The 24,916-nt window shown below is 41.0% G+C and overlaps 1 long non-coding RNA gene across 3 annotated transcripts in view; it reads right to left on the reverse strand.

Annotated features, from left to right (window-relative positions):
- Positions 1 to 24,916, reverse strand: part of LOC120298695 — a 304,072-nt gene that overhangs the window by 114,757 nt on the left and 164,399 nt on the right. For all 3 annotated transcript variants that reach the window (XR_005554174.1, XR_005554173.1, XR_005554175.1), the window contains exon 4: positions 21,686 to 21,737. This is a non-coding gene — a long non-coding RNA (uncharacterized LOC120298695). The remainder of the gene's footprint in view (positions 1 to 21,685; positions 21,738 to 24,916) is intronic.

The raw sequence follows: 24,916 nt of genomic DNA on the forward strand, positions 1-24,916 counted from the left end.
TTTAAATTTGTGTTTTTGGAGGGAGTTTATATAGAATGATGATTGTATTTAAATTTGTTTAGGTTTTAAAAGTGTTTTAAGTTTTTTTTTTTTTTAATTAAGCCTGTACTCAGCTCTGGGAAGTCCAGGGGAGGGTTTGGGAGGTTGGGAAGGGGGGGGGTGAGGTAGGGTTGGGGGGGGTATGGGAAGGGGATTTGTTTTTGTAAAATTTAAAAAATTTTCAATAAAAAAAAAACATAAGGATGAATAAAAGCAGCTGAACAATGAGAGGGTGGAAGCACTCTATAGAAGGGGATTTTTACTGTGCCTCAGAGTTCAGACCCAAGGCAAACATGGAGGCAGCTAGAAAAATTAGCTTGTACCAATAAAGGATAATATTTGTAGCTCAGGATTGAAATGAGTGATCTTTGATGCTCTCGGAGCTTGGTTATTTTCTTGCAGATGTTTCATTACCCAACTAGGTGATATCTGCAGGGCTTATCAGCAATAGTACGGTGCAACAGCACTCATGATGTCAGCTAGTTGGGTTATGAAATGTCTGCAAGAAAACAACCAAACTCAGAGAACACCAAAGACCTCTCAAGTTAACTTGTTCTAGCTGTCCTCATAGCCACACAGCTGAAGCGCATTTTACCCACTTTTTTTTTTTGCCTCCTATTAAAATGAGACAAGGCAGATAAGAATTGGGGAGAGGACTTTTTGTTGGGGTGTTAATTTCTGAGAGTCTTTACCTATCCTGATTCTTGAAGATATTCTGTCATTGCATTACCTCTCTTTTTAACCATGTTTTAGTCAAGCTTTCAGAATTAATAAATTAGATCTCTCTTTCCAGCTACTGTATGTACTGACATGCTGCAGATATACTGTTATCTTAGATTTATTGGGGGGAGTGGCTATTTTTGTTTTGGTTATTCTATCATCTCCTCAAAACAAAAATGGAAATAGATTAAAGGAAGGTAATGTTTATCAATGTTTAAGAGAGTAAGAGTGGGGATTATGTGAAATATTATGTATATCTAACATGCACACAGAACAGCAGCTCTTAGGAATTTAAACCTTAATTTAGCCATCATGGTCAATGAATTGCACTGTACCACAAACTGCAATTAACTTCATAGTGCTAGTATGAGGTTGAAGTGGAAAAATGAAGATAATCTATTGTATTGCATTGGGCTTCATTGAATGTACCAATGAACAGAATAACAAGATTTCAAGTAGCACAAGACTGAAAAAAAAAAGTCCTATGTGAGTCAATACAATACCAACATAGTTGATCCAATCTAAAAGGTATCACCTGAACCATTTTATTGTATCTCAAGTGAATAAACATTGCACAGAGCTTTGTGCACCACGGGGCGCTGTGGCTTACTGTTTCAAATTGTAAAGAGGTAAAAAATGTTCACCCAGCGGAAAGAAATTTATTGTTTTCCCAATCTCCAGTGGTTCCCTTGATTCATGTCAATATTATCACTATACTATTGGAGCTGACAGGTATTGTCAAGAAAATAAGAGTATGGAAAGCCATTAGTTTGGGTCTGATTTGATGCCCTTTCTTCAGCTGAATGGAAAAGAACAGCCACATGCTATCCTGCTCCCTTATGGAAGCTGAAAACCTTTTAAAATGAATACTCTCCCCAGGTTTTCCAAACTAGGAAAAGATGGGACAATTTTCCAGGTCACATTATGCTATTTTTTTCCAGACTACTACATTTATTTATTGTAAACAAAGCAATGGGCAAAACAAGTAATGACTATTCCAGGAAGCAATACATTAACATTTTCATAAATAATAATTACTTTAAAATGGATTTTCCTTTTGCTCTGAATCAGAGTATTCAGAAAACAAACCTAAAATGTTTTAGTAACATGAAAGACAAAAATGTTAGAGGCTTGTTTTTGCCAGCAATGAATATGCAGACTCACTTTTCCCTTTCCTGCAACCAAAATACTTTTTGCATAGCCTGCTTGTAGATTGGAACTGTTTTGTAGTTCCAACCCTGCTTTGCCCCAAGTTTTACTGTCTGCAATAGTGACTTGGGAAAATAAACGTGGGCATGTAAAACAACATGAGTACAGATATGGAACTTAAACTAAGAATTAACCCCATTTCACGCAGTACCGAGAACAAGATGGAAACCTTTATGCAATTTATGTTCACATTTTTCAAATTATTTCCTATTTTGGAATAGTATCCTATTACTTTTCCCAATGTGACCGGAGGTCTACTGCTTCTGAACTGCTGCCAGGAACATCTAGAAGCCATAAACCTGAAAGGTTGCCCTGTTTGCCTTTGAACTCCACAGGGTTATTAAAATGTGCTTGTTTTCCCTTTTCAGGATCTTGTGAATTTCACTGTTAGCTCTCCTTCTATAGCTTTAACTGAAAGGGAGAATCAAAGTCATAGAATGTATTTACTGCATTTCATACCACAGATAGACCATTGCTTCAGGTTGGCAAGAAAACCCATGTTTCTCCAGCCTTCAGAATCTAGACTGTAAGAAAATTGCATTGAACAGATAAAAGTGGCAAGTCAAAACTTGAATTACAGTAAAATCAATTAATGCCAGGTTTTGTTAATAAAAAAGCTAGGAACATCTGAATCAACTGACTTCCCTTGGAAATTATTCCACAGTGTCCATGATGCCAGGACTAACTTTCATGCTTGCTTATCTCCATTCTGAATTCAGGGAAAAACAGAGCTCCTAGCCAGTGGAGATACAGTGCTCCGACATCAGTTCTGTTCATGAGAAAACATCTATTGTATATGGCCTATTATTCTTTTTCAGCTCTATCTGCAATGAGAGTGACTAAGGTAACAAGAAATTACCAATAAAAGTATTATAAGTATTAATAAAAAAAGTAGCATTAGTATTATCACCAAATCCGGGGCCTACCTTGTCCTTTCATTAATAAACTATTATTGAATTCCCTCATTCCACCATGGTTGATTGACAAAACACAACTGGCTTTATACAATGCATCAGGCATAAACCACAGTTTACAAACAACAATGACTAAGTTCACACTAGATTATGCTAAAACCAAACAAATCCTATTATTGCATGCTGCAGTGTGTGAATTTAATCTACAGCAGATCTAGAAGCCTACTTCAAACTCTAGTTCACATATAAGATTTTCTGCTCTGATAAGTTCCTGGGTTGTAAGTTGCTTCCATGTGCAAAAGAAGCTATACAGAAGCAATTAAGCAGCAGATATCAGAAAACTGGTTCAGGAATAATCAGCATTTTCTTCGAATTCAGCCAGTTGCTACTGCAAGATGAGTCAAGAGGGATAAAACCTCGTTGCCAGAAACCATCAGGAATAAAAATTCCAGAATAAGGAAGTGTATCCAATAAACGTATTTACTTTCACGCATATCTAGTCTACACTTTCCATAATTTAATACTTTATTAAAGGCAGCTTTATATTAAATCCTGGGGGGGGGGATTTAATATAAACCACATTGTATAAAAAATAGAAACAAAAAAAGCCAGCATCTAGCCACATTCTTTCCACAGCAATCAACAAGAAATCACGTAAGGGTCAAAGAAAATGCCCATCTCTTGTCCACCATATGTTGTGTCAAACATAGCTTGACAAACCAAAGCACTGACTTCATTACAATAGCCATTGAGAGGCCTTGTAGACCTGATTGGCAACAATTTGCCAAAATACCACAGACTGAGGTTAAGCTATTTTCAGTGAATATTACTACCTGGAAGGTGGAACCAATGCCAGATCTAAGGTGGCAGGGCAGAAAATAAAAAGCTATCTCTGAAATTCTTACAAATCATTTATTTAAAGAGGTTAGTTTGAAGGTGTCCAATCAATGTAGCTATAAGTGCTTCAGTTTAGTTTTCAAGTTTAAAATGGTCTACATTTTCCATACTTAACAATTGATATCTCCCACATCTCCTTTCCCATATGAAGACAATTTTAAGAATTAAATTTTGAGAATGAGAACAGGAATACTGTCCTTTGCAGGCTGCCTCCCAAAAGAAAGAATAATGGGAGGAGAAAAATGATCTGAAAGGAAGAAAATAGCTGGCACACTGCAGCCTTTTTTAAACACAAGCAGGGTGGTGTTGGGAAAAGTAGCCAAGGATCCAACTGGCAAATGCCAAACATTCTAACAGTGCCTGATACAAATTGTTATCCTGAGGTAAGATGGATGGTCATAAATAAAATAAAAATATAATAACATAAAAATAAAGGGATGGACATAGTAACCACTGGATCAGGACTTTTCGTATGAAAAAATAGACAGCTGCACAAAAGTTGGGGTGTTGTCACATTAGTTAGGCATGTGTGCTAGACATTTTTCTTGGACCCCACAATTGTTCATCAATCTCTTGCCCTTAACTTCCAGGGATAAGAGAAAACAGCCCAAAAGATGCAAATCTCTCCCTTGCATTTGTTTTCACATCTCTCATGATGTAACTTCTTGTATGAGTCATTCTCTGTTCAGTAAACACCAGCTAAAGATAGCGTCTGTGTAGTATTAAAGTCAGTAATTCACCTCATTTGAAAAACACATCAGTAGTTTACTGTAAAAACATGGATATGGTTCCCTGTTTTTCATCCTACCATAACTTAGACTCAAATCACAAAACATTTAGTTTGCAAAGTTCAACACATTTGAAGGGAGGAGAAAGCATTTGATGTTCTGATAAAGAAACTTGAGTTCCATAGAAAGCATTAAAGTAAATATAATAAAAAAGGATCTTTTTATTAATGGCATCCATTTTGATAACCTTGTAAACTTATTAGTCAAGTTTTTGAGTTTTGTTCATTCTTAGCCTTAATTTTGTCTAAAAGCAGCTTAAAAATAATATTTTGTCTAAAATAAATTAAGATATACTAGCTGGACATATTTTTTAAATATCAAATTTGCCATGAATACATGAACCAGAAACCTATCCATGGGCCAAATAAACTAGGCAAAAATATTCTAGTTAGATAAATTTTACTTAGCCTTAGTAGAAAAATTTATTGGAAGTCATATTTGTAAGTGACTTCCCCAAAGATTACAGGCAACAGTAAGTAATGGGGAATACATAGATTGAAACACCAAAAGTAAAAGGCTGTATTCCTGAAGACCAAGAACAGCTATGTGGAATGTACCTCACAGATTCTAAAAGAGTATATTTTAATTGTAGTTTTTAGAATTAGTTCTGCATATTAGAACTGGACGCATGATTTATAAGGAACTGGGAGTCATTTAGAGAACAGGGCTATGATGGAAGCTCTAATTCTTAAAGATGGTCATATTGAGTCATGTTGTTAGTTGGGTCACTCTGAGGGACTTTCTGGGTCATTTGCATATGTGTACACATGCAGAGAAGCCATTTTCATTGGGATTGTCACTGAAGCATTTGCCACTGATCCTGATAGATTTGCACATAGATTCACAAGCAACTAAATGCCAGAATATAGTTTCACATTTATTTTGAAAAGCATCCTGCAACTGCTTCTAAATTCTCATATGATATAGCTTTCAGATTACTAAATGTAGGAATATCAAAAATGCAGAGAGGGAGGGGGGGTTCAGTAACAAGACTGTTTTCTACTATCTTGATTAACTCTGTGATCACCTGAACAAGTGGAGAACTACTTAATCTGATCACATGCTTAACAAACAAACACAGTTCTTGAAAGCATCCCATGTGAATTTCCTGCAGAGTTATACAGAAAGCGAGTCCCAAACAGTGGGAGGAAAAACAATAGCATCAAAACATCCAACATCACCAGGTTTTAAACAAGAAGTTGCACGAACCTGTTGGAAGGAGGTGACATGTTATTGCATCAGCATTACATCATTAGTCGGGCATATAGAAAACAGGGGACTTAACTAAGGAGCCTTCTGTGAGATTAAACAAAATTGAAAGCATGTGTACCTAAAAGATGATATCATCTGATCAGAGGTAAGATTAGGTCTCCTCTCAGAACGGCACTGCAGTATTTCAGATTGCACAGAGAACTATTTCTGAATTCTCTCTATGTCAAACTCTAACTGCAGTGAAAGCAAACAGAAAGCAAATAGCAACTAATAACTCAGGGAGAAAAGTTATACTCCATGAGTGTTTCTGGCTACTGCTACTTTTTTTTTAGCTGCAGGTAGACTCTTCTTAAGTGCTTCTTAGGAACGTTTAATGAACTCCTCTACTTGTAGCTTAAAGTGGTACAGATTGTTATATTTCATTTTTAAAACTTGTCTTTAAAGTAATGTAAAATAATGTGCCGGGTGTTTAGATCAAGCTCCTAGTCCATAAGCCAAAAGCAATTGGGTTAAATCCAATTTAATTCTACATCTCTTAATGGGAAGTAGTTTAGCACACAGTGCTTTAATGTAGGCTGACTACATCTTTTCTAGTAAATGCTTAATCATTTTTTACTGTGTCAAAATTGGAGTATGTCAGCAAAAAGGTCACCTTTTGTATGCAATGAAGTGATTCTCTACTGCCTTTATTTTAGGCGCTTTATTGGGAAACCCAGAGCCAGCAGGTCACAAGAAACCAAGGGATTGAGATACTAGAAGAAATTCCACAACAATAGTATTTAAATATACAGTGAGGAGGAAAAATATTTGATCCCCTGCTGATTTTGTACATTTGCCCACTGAAAAAGAAATGATCAGTTATAATTTTAATGGTGGGTTTATTTGAACAGTGCAAGACAGAATAACAACAAAAAAATCCAGAAAAATGCATTTCAAAAAAGTTATAAATTGATTTGCATTTTAATGAGTGAAATAAGTATTTGATCCTCTATCAATCAGCAAGTTTTCTGGCTCTCAGGTGTCTTTTATAAGGCAACAAGCTGAGATTAGGAGCACTCTCTTAAAGGCAGCGCTCCTAATCTCAGCTTGTTACCTGTATAAAAGACACCTGTCCACAGAAACAATCAATGAGATTCCAAACTCTCCACCATGGCCAAGACCAAAGAGCTGTCCAAGAATGTCAGGGATACGATTGTAGACCTACACAAGGCTGGAATGGGCTACAAAACTATCACCAAGCAGCTTGGTGAGAAGGTGACAAGAGTTGGTGTGATTATTCGCAAATGGAAGAAATACAAAATAACTGTCAATCTGTGTGAAAGTGTTGTGATCAGATGAGAACAAAATCAAGCTCTTTGGCAACAACTCAACTTGCTGTGTTTGGAGGAGGAGGAGGAATGCTGCCTATGACTCCAATAACACCATCCCCACCGTCAAACATAGAGGTGGAAACATTATGTTTTAGGGGTATTTTTCTGCTAAGGGGACAGGACAACTTCACCACATCAAAGGAACAATGGATGGGGCCATGTACTGTCAAATCTTAGGTGAGAATCTCCTTCCCTCAGCCAGGGCATTGAAAATGGATCATGGATGGGTATTCCAGCATGGCAGTGACCCAAAACACATGGGCAACACAACAAAGGAGTGGCTCAAGAAAAAGCACATTAAGGTCCTGGAGTGGCCTAGCCAGTCTCCAGACCTTAATCCCATAGAAATCTTAATGACTTGGAGAGGATCTGCAAAGAGGAATAGGACAAAATCCCACCTGAGATGTGTGCAAACCTGGTGGCCAATTACAAGAAACGTCTGACCTTTGAGATTGCCAACAAGGGTTTTTGCCACCAAGTACTAAGTCATGTTTTGCGAAGGGGTCAAACACTTATTTCACTCATTAAAATGCAAATCAATTTATAACTTTTTTGAAATGCATTTTTGTGGATTTTGTTGTTGTTATTCTGTCTCTCGTTGTTAAAATAAACCTACAATTAAAATTATAGACTGATCATTTCTTTGTCAGTGGACAAACGTACAAAATCAGCAGGGTATCAAATAATTTTTTCCCTCACTGTATTATTTATTTGTTCATGGATTGAGATTTGTTACTTTAGGGGAAAAAGTGCATTCTGGTACTAAGCAGGCCCAGAACATGGCATTATAATGGGAAGTCTATCATTAGTTAGTTTATGGATTGTAAGATACATCCGAGGCAAGAATGACTCTCAACTAAAGGTAATCTTTGATTTATGACCACAACTGAGCCCAAAATTTATGTTGCTAACTGAGACATAACTCACTTTTTTTAGTGCCGTTGCAACTTCGAATGTTCGCTAAAGGAAGTATTGTAAGTCAAGGACTACCTGTGTAGCTCTTTTTTTAGTGCACAGAAAGGAACAACAGCTATTGATTTTGTCTGGCATTTCCAGCCCTACTGTGTTGCCTCTCTTTTTCTGCACTGTAGCCCCGGAGAGGCTCTTTGCATTTCAAGTATAGTATCAAATTAAGGTATTCCTCCCCCCCCCCAATGCCTGCTGGGTTTCCACATATCTTGGCAAGGCTACAAGAGTTCAAAGTCCCATATTTTAGCTCTTTGGCTGCCCTATACAGTACAACACATTATTCTACTCCATTCCTTTCTTTCTTACTCCTCTACTGTGGTTATAGTTTAGCCTGGCTCTATTATCTTCTTGGTTTCTTCTTTCTTCATACCCAAACTGTTATGTCCCGAGCCTTGCAAACGGCTCGGGCGTTTGCAGGCAGTCCCGGGCAGGTGCAAAGCTGCCCGGGACCAGACAGGCTGTCGCCAGCGCCGTGCGCATGCGCGGGTGCTGGCGCGGGAAAAGTAACCCATTTACCCGGGAGTTGCCTATATAAGAGGCTGTGAGGCGTTTGGGCTGAGCTGAAGCCATCTTCATGTAAGCTGAACGCTGAATAAAAGAACCTGAGAACTCCAGCTGTTTCTCGTGTCTGTTTTCCCGCCAAGGACGCAACACTGGCGACGAAGGTGGGATGCCTTGCACTACCTGGAAAGGAAAAAGTGTAAGCTTACCCAAGGAGTCCTGAGCGGCGGAAGAGGAACGGTGTTGACTCAGCAGCTGCCCGCCAATCCAGTGCGCATTCGGGGGTAGGCTGGCTGATAGACCCGTCTCCTGAAGATCCGAAGATGGCGAAAATCGGAAGGCTTGCGGAATTCGACGTCTCACATCCAGAGCGGTGGGAGTCCTACGTATCCAGAATGGAGAACTACTTCAAGGCAAACCAAGTGAGGGAAGATAGCTTGAAGGCTGCCACCCTGCTTTGCGCTTGCGGCCAAGACGCCTTCGAAATCGCAGAAAACCTTGCAGCACCTGTTCCAGTAGAGTCTGTAAGCTACGCAGACCTGAAGAAGCTGCTGAAGGACCACTTCCACCCCAAGGTGTCCGTTATCTCATGGCGCCACACCTTCGAGCAGAGGGATCAACGGTCCGGGGAGTCAGCCAAGGAGTACATCGCCGCGTTACGGAAGGCCGCCAAGCCCTGCGAGTTCAAGGACCTCGAGGAACGACTGAGGGACCGATTCGTGTGCGGGTTGAGGCATCGAGAGCTACAACAGAGACTTTTCGCTAAGGAAGAATTATCCTTCCAAGACGCTTTAAGGGAAGCCACCGCGGAAGAAGCAGCAGGCGGCGCCGTCAAGAACATGCGGCCGATCAGAAGCAGTGCAGAGGGTGCGTCCGTGCACCAAGAAGACGTCCGACGAAACTCCGAGGAGGATCCGGACGAAGAAGTCGACCGTCTACACCCCGCGAAGGGAGAAAATCAGAAGGAAAGCTCTTCAGCTCCGCTCAAGTGCATCGGCTGTGGAGGTCGCCACAGGAGAACCGACTGCAAGTTCCGCTCCGCTACCTGCCGGGCATGCGGCAAACAAGGGCACATTGCAGCTGTGTGTCTGGGCCGACGAAAGGCACAACCTCAAGAAGAACGCCTGAAGGGTACCAGAGTCCCCAGCCAGAATAGGGTAGGTTTTTGCGCTTCGCGTAGAAACATTTGTAGGACAGGCACACACAAGCCCATGAAGAAAAAGCTGTCACTCAACGTGAAGCTACAAGGGGTTCCATTATCTATGGAACTAGACACAGGGTCTGCCCTTTCCATCATTTCATTGCATACATTTAGGAAGATTTGTTCCAGTAGTGGGACTAAGGCCAAGTTAAGGCCTTCTGATATTGTATTAACTGATTTTCAGAACTCAAGAGTGTGTGTTAAGGGGGAGGCCACCCTTAACGTGCAATACAAGAGTTTTGAAGGTCCACTAGACTTGTTAGTAGTAGGGGGTGAAAGAACGAGTCTCATAGGACTCGATTGGTTTGAGGCCCTGGGGATACACGTCACAGGACTCAACAGCTTACAAACACTCGACCTACAGGAAGTCTGCAAAGAATTTGCAGATGTTTTCAGCCCCCAGCTGGGCACATTCAAAGGACCACCTGTGTCCTTAAAGCTAGACCCCACTGTCACTCCCATTAGGATTAAAGCAAGAAGGGTCCCTTTTGCTTTAAAAAGTAAGATTGACACTGAATTAGACAAACTAATCCAACAAGGAATCCTAGAACCTGTTGATTCCAGCCCATGGGAGACCCCCATTGTCACGCCTCTAAAGGCAAATGGGGACATTCGCATTTGTGCTGATTACAAATGCACACTCAATAAGGCATTGCAGCAACATGCCTATCCTGTTCCTGTGGTCAGTCACATCCTGGCCTCTCTCAAGGGGGGGCGTGTTTTTGCAAAGCTTGACCTAGCTCAAGCATATCAACAGCTGCCTGTTGATAATGATGCTGCCATAGCTCAGACTATTGTGACCCACAGGGGAGCCTTTAAGGTAAAAAGGCTGCAGTTTGGAGTGAATGTCGCTCCTGGGATTTTCCAAAGCGTAATGGAAAACACACTACGAGGTATACCAGGGGTCTGCCCCTACTTTGACGATGTCTTGATTGCAGGAGACTCCACACACATTCTAGCTGAAAGGCTTAGGGCTGTCCTGTTAAGATTCAGGAAATCAGGCCTTAAGCTCAGAAAAGACAAATGCAAGATTGGGGTGCCTTCTACTGAATTTCTGGGATTCAAAATTGATGCTGCTGGGATTCATCCTGCTGAATCCAAACTAACTGCTATTTTAGAAGCACCCAGGCCAAAGTCTAAGGCCGAACTTCAGGCCTTCTAGGCCTCCTGAATTTCTACAATTCTTTTCTTCCACATAAAGCTAGTGTAGCTGAGCCTCTTCACAGGCTACTAGACAAACAAGCTGTGTGGCTGTGGTCACAAGCACATGAGGCTTGCTTTAAAGAAGTCAAGGCCTTGCTCACTTCTAACAGTGTTCTTGCACATTTCAACGAGTCTCTCCCTGTGTGCATCGCTTGTGATGCATCCCCCTACGGGGTTGGAGCTGTCCTGAGTCACCTCAGGTCTGATGGAACTCAGGTTCCTATTGCATACTACTCCAGAACATTGTCTTCTGCCGAGCGCAACTACGCTCAGATAGACAGGGAGGCTCTGGCTGTTGTTGCTGGAATTAAAAAATTCCACGATTTTCTATATGGCAGGCATTTCACGGTCTTCACTGACCATAAGCCTCTGCTGGGACTGTTTACCACACGTAAGCAGACTCCCCACATCATTTCCCCTAGAATGCTTAGGTGGTCTATTTTTTTGTCTGCATATGATTTTTCATTACTCCACAAGCCTGGGAAAGAAATGGGCCATGCTGATGGCCTCAGTAGGTTGCCTCTGCCAGTAGTAGAAGCTGACCCCGCGCCAGCTGTCAACATTCTATCAATCCAAGCCTTGCCCGAGCTTCCTCTTAGTGCCAGGGATGTTACCGCTGAAACAGGTACAGATCACACACTTTCACGTGTCCGCTCCTGGGTCCTGTCCGGTGGCCTGAGCACTGCCCTAGTCCTGAGTTTCAGAGTTTCTGGTCCAAAAGGAACGAATTGTCCCTTTCTCAGGGTTGTTTGCTTTGGGGAAACAGAGTTGTCATTCCCACCTCAATGAGGACTAGGGTCTTAGAATCCCTCCACGAGGGTCATCCTGGCATTGTTCGCATGAAGGCTCTTGCACGCAGCCACTTGTGGTGGCCTGCTTTAGATAAAGATATTGAGGCTAAGGTACACGCATGCCACATGTGCCAACGATCTCGCCCAGAGATGCCCCAAGCTCCTGTGCATAATGGGAGGAAACACAGTCCCCATGGTCTAGGGTGCACATTGACTACGCTGGGCCCTTTCAGGGCCAGTTCTTCTTGGTCCTTGTTGACAGCCATTCAAAATGGCTTGAGGTTGTGCCTGTCTCGTCCACCACCACTGCAAAGACTATTCAGGTACTGAGGGGGATTTTTGCTGCACACGGGCTGCCAGATGTCATTGTGTCTGACAACGGCCCTCAATTCACCTCCTCCGAATTCCAAGCTTTCTTACAGGCAAACCTGATTCGTCATGCCACATCTGCGCCTTTTCACCCATCCACCAACGGTATGGCTGAACGCATGGTGCGCATCGCAAAGGACGCCTTGAAGAGACTCACCTACGGGGACTGGCATCACAGGTTGGCTGACTTTCTCCTTTCTTATCGCACCACACCGTCCACTTCTACAGGGAGAAGTCCAGCTGAACTTCGTTGGGGGCGCCAACTTACTACGAGACTTGACCGGTTGCATCCGGACAGACTGCCTTCATCTACCTCACATCCTAGGGCACCTAGACAACTACTTGTGGGTGCCCCGGTTTGGGCTCGCAATTACGGGCCTGGTCATACATGGGTCCCCGCTTCTGTGTCCAGGATCACAGGTCCTCTCTCCTACGAGGTTGCCCTGGACAACGGTCGTGTCCTGCGTCGGCACATCGACCAACTCCGCTCTAGGCGGGACTTTTCTGCTGAAACTCCTGGGTCTTTTCCAGGGGGGGAGGGGGACCCTTTGGAGCAAAGGGAAGGGCAAGAGCTACTGCCCATCGCCACTGAGGGAGCCACAAACGGCTCGTCCCAAGATTCTGCAATTGCTCCGAAAAGGAAGTCTTGGAGCTTACCCACACAACAGGCACTCACGCCTACTCCAGCCAGGGAGTTACCCCGGGGGCATACTCACTTTCCACACACAGCACACAGCACTCCAGCAACGGAGGATACCCGGGGGCATCCCAACAAATCATTCCCCGCAAGAGAGCTGGCACACAATGCCCAAGGTTGGCCTGACCTTACCCCAAATCCTACAGGGGGTCAAACATACACAGAGCTAGTCGAGGAACCAAGTCCCGACTACAACACCCTAGCACAAATCAGGGGACACCTGAGTTTTGGGAGAGTACAGAAACCCACACGAGCCCAAACACAGAATGGGGTTCAGGGAATAGACAGCCTCCTGACAGGTCTTGGACTGACCTAGGGGGTTCTACAGAGACGCCCAGCAGTGGCTATCACTTCAAGGGGCCTGAGGGGCTACAGCTAGGTAGGACAACCAGGTCACAAAGCAACAGAAGCCCTGGCCTGACGAGCCCGGTGGGCAAGCAAGCAGGCCAGGCATCGGGGCACAGTCCTTGGAAGACACCAGGGCACAGTAGAGAGAACAGGCTCATGCCTCCCTCCAGTCAGGGGACTTATGCCAGTAACCCAGAGCTAAGAAGGTCACAGAGAGCAAAGAAATCTCCTAAGTACCTAGAAGATTACATAACATTGTTGGCAAGACAAAAGCCAGTAAACAGTGGGAACACTGGGGAGCAAATTGTCGTGTAAAATAAATGTTGTATGTTGATAGTAGTTTTAGCCCGGGGGAAAGGGGTGTTATGTCCCGAGCCTTGCAAACGGCTCGGGCGTTTGCAGGCAGTCCCGGGCAGGTGCAAAGCTGCCCGGGACCAGACAGGCTGTCGCCAGCGCCGTGCGCATGCGCGGGTGCTGGCGCGGGAAAAGTAACCCATTTACCCGGGAGTTGCCTATATAAGAGGCTGTGAGGCGTTTGGGCTGAGCTGAAGCCATCTTCATGTAAGCTGAACGCTGAATAAAAGAACCTGAGAACTCCAGCTGTTTCTCGTGTCTGTTTTCCCGCCAAGGACGCAACACAAACCATCACTCTTTTGTTTTGTTGTTTAGCCCTTTGCCTATTTGTCCCACTTCCTTCAGCTCATGTGAATGCCGGACAGTTTTTGCAACCAAGCAACCACTTCAGGACTTACTACCATCATTTCTAGTCTGCCCAGTTAAGCAAAGCTTCCCTGTGTGGTGTTTAAAACTTTAAATCAATCAAATTAAGTCATGCTAAAAAAACAACCCGTAAATGAAGCCAAGACCTAAAGCAGCATAAATTCCAATATAAAGCAGCATACATTTAGTATAAGAATGTAAGCTCAAAATATATACTTCAAAATTAAAACAATAAGGAAAATACACTGAAAAACAACTTAAAGGACTTCAGAAAGCAATTGGGACTAAACGATTTCAATTTGGGCCCAGGTAGAAGCTCTCTGAAGAGGACTTTCTGTACTTGGGATGGAAAAGACCTTTTCCCTAATAATCACCTGCCCCATTTCTTTAGGCAAGGCAAGCGAAAATCAAGGGAACAGCTTCTATAAAGATCTTAGAAACTAGAATAGACATGCAACTTAAACAGCACAAAGTTACTTAAGAGTGCTTAATATTTTATTCCCACTAGTTTTTTCCTTAGCTTTAACTGCTTTTTTGAACATTTCCATTTCAGGATTTATCATCTGTCTTTTTTTTAAAAAAAAAAAACAAAAACTTTGGCTACTTTGATCTTTAACTTCCTTAGCTTTTCACAATTATTTCAGCTCTTTCCAAAATCTATCTCTACTGCTGAGACCTACATTGAAGTTTCATTTCTAACTGAAATGAAAGCTTTCAAGAATTGCAAAACATTATTTCCGAAATATGTAAACAATATCCTATGTTAATGTTCATAGATTTTCTAACTATCCGGAGTACTTCAAACAGATCAAGAAATATGGCGATATATATTTCTGCATAAAATAGTTTTTCCTGTTAGCACTGTTCTCGGAGAAGGGTGAAAACTGGCAAAGTGGTGAACATAGCCTCTCAACAAGGCATACATATTCAAAAGAAATGGGATTTGCACTATATATGCTGTTCCATGCTGCCAATTTTGACAAACAGACATAGATATTCTTACCTTCTCTGCATCTGCTTCTTCCCTCCACAGGTATTAAGGGTTTAGGAAAGAGAAACCCAGGTTCAAAGCCACTGCCATTCCTGGGCGATTTGGGGCCAGCACAATTTCGCAGTCGAAATTGTTGTGAGGAGGAAAATATAACAGGAGAAGGGATGCTAATGTACATTTTCTAAACCTGCTGGAAGAATGGTAAACTACCAATCTAGCCAAGTAAATATGTGTAATAAGCAAATATGAATTCTAGTACCCATTCAAACACTAATGATGCTTTTATGTTTATAATGACTTATCTTAAATATAAGTACATAAAATATGGAAATTGGACCAGGATGGCCCATATATAGCTACTATTGAATGCTCTTTACAAAATTCACTTTTATATCAATAGTGAGAATGCATAATTCCTATGGTGTTCTCAACCTTCCATGCCAAAACAGTTGGGTTTCTGTAAAATCTAACTACCAACCATCTTCCATAATAATAAAAGATCATCATACAGTATAAAAAGTGCACTATATTTTAGCAGCACCAGAAGTACAACTTTTAAAACATGCTACCAAATTGTAATGTTGGATGTAATACAAAAGAATTCATTAAATGCACGAGGAGCAGTCGCCATTTGAAGTATTGATTATTTGATTTAATTTAATCAAATCTAAGTATTGATTTGATTTAAACTGCATTAAATTTACTTTATCTTAGACAGCACAGGACAGAGTATTATTCCCCAATTAGTCCCTCTCTAGATGTTCTGAGATTCCATGGATTCTGTGCCAATATGCCAAGCTGGCAAGAAATTCTGAGAATTGTGGCCCTATGCATCATGAGAGCATCCCAGAGTAGGAAACCTGGAGTAGATTTTCAAGAGCATTGGAATATTTATACAGGGAAAAGGTTGCCCTTGATATAGGAAAATGCAATTTGTGGCTTTCAGCTTTACAAGGCACCACCAGCTTTTCAAACAGAGGGTAGTTATCAAAGTTAAAACAAGACTGATATTATATTCTATCTTCTCTATGCGCATCAATTAATTCCATGACAATTTCCTTTTGAACCATGCAAAATAGTTAAAAGGCTCTCCCACATAGTGACTGTTACTATAGTGCAAATCTGAGTATTATGAGTACCACTGGAAACCAATCTAGGTAAAAATATGCTGGCTCAGCCATCAATACTTTGGATACTAGAACTAGATTTGGAAGTACAGTTAGTCCTTGACTTACAACAGTTCATTTAAGATAAGATAACTTTTATTGCCATTTTTTTACTGTGAGCATACTAGTCCACATTAAAAATGAAATTCTGTTGCCTGCTCTCAAAAACAAGTATATATCTACTGATACACATACATAACACACATATACACATGCTATATACTTATTTAGCAACCATTCAAAGTTACAATGGCACTGAAAAAAGTGACTTATGACCATTTTTTACATTTACACTGTAGCATCCCTGTGATCACATGATCAAACTTTGAATGCTTGGCAACTGGCATGTATTTATGACGGTTGCAGTGTCCTGGGGTCATGTGGTCATCTTTTGCAATCTTCTGACAAGCAAAGTCAGTGAGGAAGTCAGATTCACTTAAGAACAGTGTTACTAACTTAACAACTGCAATGGCTCGCTCAACAACTGTGGCAAGAAAGGTTGTAAATGGGGCAAAACTCACTTAACAACTGTCTCGCTTAGTAACAGAAATGTTGGGCTCAATTGTGGTTGTAAGTTGAGGACTACCTCTATGTGTTGCTATTGGGTAATATTATGCACAAGCTAGAATTTATTTCTGTTTACATTGAGAGATCTCATCTGCTACCTGCCAAGCATCTCATGTTCCTTTATAAAACTCTTCGAAAATTATGGAAATGTCATGCAGTAATTTAACTGTCCACTCCACCTGTAGGATAGATTATCAGTAACTTCTTGTACTACCTCCTGAAAAAATTGTTCTGGAAGAAGGGGGTCCTCCAAATCTGGTATGGTAAATACATAACCTAAAAGCCTCAGTGGCTTATATCACATTGGACAATGAGTCAGGTTTAAACCTGAGGCGAGTTAGAATGTCTCATAATATAATAATAATAATAGTTGAAAGACTATTTTGAGTTGAACAACAAAAGGGGAATCTTCAGTGATGAATTCTTTATAGGTCTATATTTTTCTCATCGATTCCTGGGAGAATAAAAGCCACAATAGCCCTGGAGGGTCTTGTTCTGTATTCTGCTTTGAATTCTTTTTATCCAAATGTGTTTGCCTTAGCAGACAGAGGAAGCCAAACAAAACTATTTCAAACAGTGAACTTGGAGTGAGGGACAATATCTGCCACCTCCAGAAAGGGAGAGGTCTATGGCCACCCATGTTTAATGCTGAAAAATAGGAACATGCACTGCTGCTCTTTGACTGTGGAGAAGTCTGCGGAGGATTGCAGCTGCTCCTTCTAACAACTGGGTGGCCGTTCTTTTTCAGTGGCTCTGAAGAGAGTTAAAATTAAAAACATTGCTGTGGAAAGAACTGGGCTCACTCACACTCCTCTTGAACGAAGCAAGATGATTAAAGAAGGAGGAGGGTGGTTTATCCACTGCCAAATATCCTGCCTACTGCGTGAAAAATCTTCGGCAAAAGTTGAACTAATTTTATGAGAGAATTTTGCACCACAGAACTTGACCTTTGTGAGAATACAGGACACAAGCCAGGGCAGAGAAGAACAGAAGCAGTTTTATGCATTGTGGAAACAGGAACCATGAAAAACACTGCTTTGCGTTCTGAGTTGCCAGATCGTATAGAAGTCTATTTTTTTAAAGCACTTATAACCAGTCTATATTTCTTTAAGCACCTGTGATGCACCTATGATGTGTAAAAATGTGTACATGTGCTTTTAAACACCTTTGGATCTGAATTTGGGAACCATTAGTATAAGGCAATAATTTTCATTAAGTCTGTAACACATAAAGTTGCCTCTACACAGCCTTATCCTTACTTGTGTTCTGTTTCATATTATGTGTAACATTCCTTCCATCAGTGTTAATGCTGCATGTATGCATATTTTAAGCACAAATATTGCCTATCTGTATTCTTTATTTTAATTATATAGCTGTACATTGCATTAAGGATTGGTACAGAATATATATCTGGGTACAGATATTACTATTTACTAATAATCATGATTTCCTACAACTTAAAACTGACCTCTCCTACTCACACATTTTACCCAGCCATAGAATTTGTATACTTGAAGTCATAGGAAGTATTGTAAATGTTACTAAGAAAAAAAATGACATTAAAACTTTTGACCATTCAATATATTAAGTTCTATGAGAAATGGATGATAAAATTCAATGATAAAACCAAGATAAAATAAGAAATGAGTGTCAGGGCGATGCAGCATATGACAAAATGAAAGATAACCCAGCTGCAAGATGAAATTGTGCAGCATTTTTATAAATCACTAAAGCAGTATTTGAAATGCTGGCAAAATATTAAAAATGATTTTCTCCCGACTCAAAAATATTTTCCAGGGAAGTCATTTCACAGAGAGGGGGCCACCCCTAAAAAGTCCTTCCATTTAAAGCCACCCAGTGTGCAACTGGGGTGTGTGTGCAGAAAAAGGCCTCAGAGATTTATCTACTTTTGTAGATAAATATAGATAAATGTGCAACACATTTCTTAGAGGGGGAATGTCAGTTAGTTTCCATTTGTTTTTTTTTTTCCTGCTCTCCCAAATGGAAAAGGTTAAATGATAACAGTTATTTGGAAAAATACAGTCTTTTATATCTCAGAGAACAATGCTATTAGACAAAACACATTGTTCCAATTAATTAATGAACATTTTCCATGTGTAATTTTACTGTCCTTATTCCATTACAGTTCAACATTTCCTACTGTCATGGCTTGCATTCCTAAATGGTTCCACATGGCTAGTACTAATCTCTGTAACCAATTGAAGACCGATAATAAAAGAAAATACTTGGGTATAGAAGCATGATAATATCAAGTCACAAGCTGCAAGATCCAATGGGGTGCCTAAAATAATTTTTTCCTCAGATTTCTCAACACATTTTCTGAATGTTTTATTTTGGAGACACTAACATGTATCCAATCTTGAAATACAGTACATATATACATTTTATCATTCTTTAGCAACACTTGGACTGGATAAAAATAATAATTCTTTGTAAATGCATATAAATAAGTCCTCCCTAAACATGAAAGGTTGGGGAGACTGAGGGAAATTAAGTGTCTGGAACAGTTTTCAAAAATCTTGCACTGCCAGTAGAACAGGTTAATCAGCACAGTACAGCAGCTTTGAAGGAAGCCATTTCAATAATAAACACATTTTGGTGGTTTAAGTAAAAGACTTTCTATAGTAATTGAGAAATCTGCATATGATCTGCACAACCAGACTGTAGCACTTGGTTTTGTGCAGTACAGTTTCAATCTGATGTATAAAAATAGGGATTATCAACTGGTCCCCCAATGTCCCTGGAATATTTGGGGAATTTTGGGGTCAACTATGATAATAGTTCCCCAACACTGATACACTAATGTTATTGCAAAAAAGGAAGAATACCTCCCTGCTTTTTTCTGCTTGGCCCATGTTGGCCTCTTAACAAAAAGAAGGGCAGAATTCATGTCTGTAAGGCCACAATGTTGTTCAGCTGGATCTACAGCCAGAGCTTTATTCATTTTCTGAGCTTGGGAGCTTATTTCTGAGCACTAGCCATGAATAGAGTACACACTCGTTTTATGTCCCAAAGGTGTTTGTCAAAAGGCAACTGGTCTTTCTTAGTTTTTTCCTTGAAAACGTTTCGCTTCCCATCCAAGAAGCTTCTTTAGAACTGAACTGAGGAAGCTTCTTGGATGAGAAGCAAAATGTTTTTCAAGGGAAAAAAAAAACTAAGAAAATCCAGTTGCTTTCTTTGGGACAACCATGACCTGGATAATCGAGAATCTCCACAGATACACGTTTATGGAATAATTTTTCCCACATACATACCACTTATATTGTTTCAGCAGTATAATTCAGCACTGGAGAGGACTTTCTTCAAACAAAAACCTTTGCCAGTTTGGGTTTAAATAGTTATAGATAACAAGCCATCTTATGCCTGTTCTAACATCTTCAGAATTTCTTTTTCTTTTTTACCTGCTGCTGAAAATTTGGAATTAGCAGAAAAAGCAGTGGAAGATTTTGATATCTAAACTGATATCTAGATCAAGAAGACTGACAACCACAATGACAATTTTTCTTGGCTGCTGTATACAGTATATTTATTTTTGTACTGTATTATAATTGTTTTTATTATAGATTGCAACTTGCTTGAGATGAGCCTCTACAGAAATTAATTAATTATAAATAAGATTTGCTATCATCAAAGTAAAAGTAAAATATTTAAGACAGCGGTTCCCAATCTTCTCTATACCCTGCACTCCTAGAATGCTTCTGATATATTCTCGCACCCCTTACAAAAGTTTAAAATAATGGCCACGAATTATGCATATACATTATAATTTTGAAACTTCTAAACAAGTTTTTGCACCCCCTGGAATATCGTCTCGCACCCCCAGTTGGGAACCCCTGATTTAAGAGAATTTCTTAAAATTTAATAAGTTTTCTGCAGAGTTAAACAGACAAATAGCATGATCCCATACAGATTCCAAAAGCCTAAAGACCATGCAGCATTAAAAAAAATCTCCTAAACAATTTTCACTTTTACAAAAGACAGGTAAACTGGAATATAAAAGATAGAACTTTATCAAGCCTCAGATCTCTCCCAAATCTGCCATTCTCTTACTCTACAGAGCATCAGCAGGCAGATTTTTTTTAAAAAAATGGAAAAACCCAAGAACTTTTTGTTCCTTATCCAGATGAGCTGCCCTCTTTAACCAGAGAGAAAAGGTGGAAATCTGGACAATCTCAACTCCGTCTACTAATGTATTATGGTCTCAGTATGCTGAGTGTTGTGACATTAGCATTTGGCTTCAATTAGCTTCTTAGCATTTAAACCTGACATAGAGAGTTTGATATGTAGATAAATTATTAAATCCATATTTTCGTTTTGGAAAAATAATTACATTTCTTTCCATTCTTTGGGAAAGCTGTAAGCAGTTGGAAAACTGTAAAATTCATTTCCCACTCACCTACTTCTAATGGCTGTTCCTGACTGTGGGGTGAGACAGCTGGAGGAACGAATGTAAATTCAATGGTCCAGATCTACCAAAACTTTGCCACAAGCAGCCTTTTAGGCTTCTTTGGACTTTCTAGCTAGTGCAGTGTTTCTCAGACCGGGCAACTTTAAGATGTATAGACTTCAATTCTTTGGCTGGGTAATTCTGCTAGTTGAAGTCCACACATCTTAAAGATGCCAAGTCTGAATTGAGCCAGATAGAGATTAGGTCTTAAAATAAAATGGCAAGAAACTAATTGCTAATTTTTTTGTAAAATCAGAAACACTTGGATTAGGAAAAGGCTTCTTTTATTTTACTAAAATATCAGTTCTGATTGTGGGTCACATATATAATCCTACTTATATGGATCTTTCTTATTATTACCCTAATACTCTAAATCATCCTTGCTGCACAAAATGTGATAACTAATTTTAAAGGAGACGCATCTTAATAGGCAAAACTTCAGTTAAAATGTGGAAACAGCATGATTGGAAAACCCTAACCATCAGGTGACCATACACAACATTTATTCAGAAAATGATCAACTTTCTAAATAATTTTCAGCTTACCATTTCTTTGTTTGAAGGACTCTCTGGCCCTAGACATCCCCCAAGTAAAGATCTGAAAGACAGAAGAAAAGACTTGATATAGGTCATTCAAAATAAGCACCTGGTATGCAAGCAGGAGTTCTTATATATCTATTTAAATTAAAGTAACCATTTCTTAAATTCAAACCATCTTCAATGATTTGCGATGTATTTGTATTCAATTCTCTATCAATAATTCACAGTTCTGGGAATTACTAATTTGACAAATGCTCATTGCAACCTTGTAAATTTTCATCATCCCACAGTGAATGTAGGGATATTGTCAGGTACAAAGAAACAGGACCACATAGATTTATTCAAGCCTATACCCAAGTATCTGATTAACTAAAGTTCAATCAGATCAAAAAAATTCAGGAAGGGTTGGACTTGGAATGCTTGTGGGAGTGCAATGATTCTAAGTTGATGATGCATTTAACTCTGCCCCCCCCCCACCAGCTCTGCCTGCTTTTCTCCTTTAGATATAAACATAATTTTATGGACTGTGCTGCTTCTATTTATACTATTGAGCCACAATGAACTCTAAAATTTTGCATAAATGTGATTATGGAATCAGTTTGTTTGTTTTTTTCATAACAGGGTGGGTGGTATCTAAATCCCAAGAAAGAATATTTAGTATGATCAAGCTCTATGCATTTGAATAAACATTGTATATTTGAAACTTTTAAACATCCATCACCAGACCAATCAGAATTGTAATTTATGACAATTATGCATATTGTATGATAATAACAGAACCCCCCCACAAGCCAAAAAGCCCCTCCCAAACAGTCCCCACAAATATTCAAAGTGTCCTTAAAGCCCTACATGGTCTGGGGCAAGATTATTTGAGGGATCATCTTTTCCCAGTTACATCTACCCAACCCAATAGAATGGGAAGTCAGGATGTGCTACAGGTCCCCTCTCTTAAAGGGTTTCATCTAATGGGACCAGGAAAAACGGCTTTCTTCATGGTGGCTCCCTCCCTGTAGAACATCATCCTTGCAGAAATAAAATTGACCTCTTTTGTATTTCGGGATTTGAGGCATTGAAGCACGACACATCGTAAACCAAACTTCTTTATTTCTCCTTAACTCCACTCCAAGCAACTGCAAAACAGGCACACAGGACTTTTATAGTTTTCTAACCCCCAGGCAGTCCAGCCAATAAGAATCCCTCTTTCTTTGCGCCTTGCGCATGCACAGTAGTCCGGCGCCACCCAGTCTGGTCCCGGGCAGCTTTTAGGTTGCCCGGGACCATTTGCAACATTTCTGGGCCTGCTGAGTTCCTTCATCAGGCCCAGGACACAACACCCCTCCCCACTAGATAGAATACACTCCTTCCAATTTTTCACAATCATAATAATAAAAATAAAAAATAAAATAATATTCCTGCTCACACGCAGGCAATATTCTTATAAAATAATAGGGTTCTCTAACAACCCACCCTTTAATGTGGACTTCCTATGTCTATCTTCTACCCCACATAGGTCCAACTCCTATCCTAGACTAGTAAGGTTTCCTTGTGCTGACAGGAACCTCACATATTCACCTAGGTGCTTAGGAAGGGCCTTAGCCCTTTGTGACCTACGCAAAGTCAGGGAGGTCACCTGTCAGCTCACCTGCTCAGCTAGGCAGACAGGACTTGTACTTAAGGGTGCCTGGCCTACCAGCCCGTCTGGTGGGCTCGCTAGACCAGAACTTTTATGCACAAATTTTGAAGGTGACCCCTGGTGAGGTGTGCTGGTAGAGTTGCCGGGGCTCTTCCCAGGTTCCATTAGAGCAGAGGAAATTCCCCAACCCCCTGGAGTGGCTGAGGACTCCCCAACTACCCTGTATGGCTCCAGGAAACTTAGTCCCTCAAGCCCGCGACCAGTCTCGGACATGACGTGCGTTGCAGGAGTGCCCCAATAGTTCCAGTCCCCTCTGGCCGAGGTGCCAGAGTCAGGAGCTGCCTCTATGGCAAACCCCTTCTCAGGAGAATTCCTGTTTGGAGCTCTTGCGGATACACATGACTCCCTGTTTGGCACAATAATTGAACCATGAGGATGCCCTTGCTCCTCCCCTGGGAAGTCCCTAGCGACCTGCGGTAATTCCCAGGAACAATGAGACAGGGTCTCTGAATGTTGACCTGAAGTGTGATGTAGTTCCTGGGCCCCCTCCCCCTCGAGAGTGGAGGCAGGGGCGGAATCAACAGGGGATAACCGCCCCTGTTGATTCTGCCAGTGCAGTTGATCGATGTGGCGCCGCAGGACATGGCCACCTCCCAAGGTCACTTCGTATGATAGAGGTCCAGAGATCTTACAGATGACAGCAGGAACCCAGAAATATCCAGGACCATAGTTCCTAGCCCAGACCGGATCGCCCACCTGAAGTCTCTGAGGAGCCCGTTGCTATGACACCTGGTTGGTGTGCAATATGTCTAACTTTGTGATGAGGTGGCAGCCCCAGCGGAGTTCAGCTGGGCTCTTCCCCATGGCAGTTCAAGGTGTGGTGCAGTGTGCAAGAAAGTCTGCTAACCTGTGATGCCAGCTGCTGTGTGTTAGTCTTTTGAGTGCATCTTTGATGGTGTGCGCCATTCTTTCAGCTTGCCCGTTGTATGAACCAAGCTCTGAACTAAAAACATCCGCAAACTCTTTGCAGACTTCTGCAAGTCCTGGAGTTTGCAGACTATTCAGACCAGTCACCTGAATTCCCAGGGCCTCAAACCAGTCGAGTCCAATTAGACTTGTACGATCACCCCCAACAATCACCACATCTAAAAGGCCTTGGAAAGCCTTACCCTGCACCTTGAATGTGGCTTCTCCTAATACATTAACCTTTGAATTTTGAAAGTCAGTAAGAATTAGGTTTGATGGCCTGAGTTTGACTCGACAGCCACTACTGCAGCAAATCCTTTTAAAAGTATTGTGTGAAATGATTGATAGAGCGGACCCGATGTCCAGTCCATTGATAAGGGAACCCCTTGTAACTGTACATCAATGCGAAGCTTCTTTTTAAGGGGCTTGTGTGTCCCCGTTTGCAAGATGCTTCTACGCAATGCGCAGAAACCCACCCTGTGTTGGGGACCCTGGTACCTTTCCAAAGGGATTCTTCCCAAGGTTGCACTTGCTGGTGACCCAAACAAATGGTGCCAATGTGGCCTTGCTTACCACATGCCCGGCAATTGGCAGAGTGGAACTGGCAGTCTGTCCGCTTATGGCATCCTCCGCAACCG

Source organism: Crotalus tigris, unplaced genomic scaffold (genome assembly GCF_016545835.1).
Source record: "Crotalus tigris isolate CLP2741 ecotype Arizona unplaced genomic scaffold, ASM1654583v1 scf7180000024119.3904262, whole genome shotgun sequence".
NCBI lineage: Eukaryota > Metazoa > Chordata > Lepidosauria > Squamata > Viperidae > Crotalus > Crotalus tigris.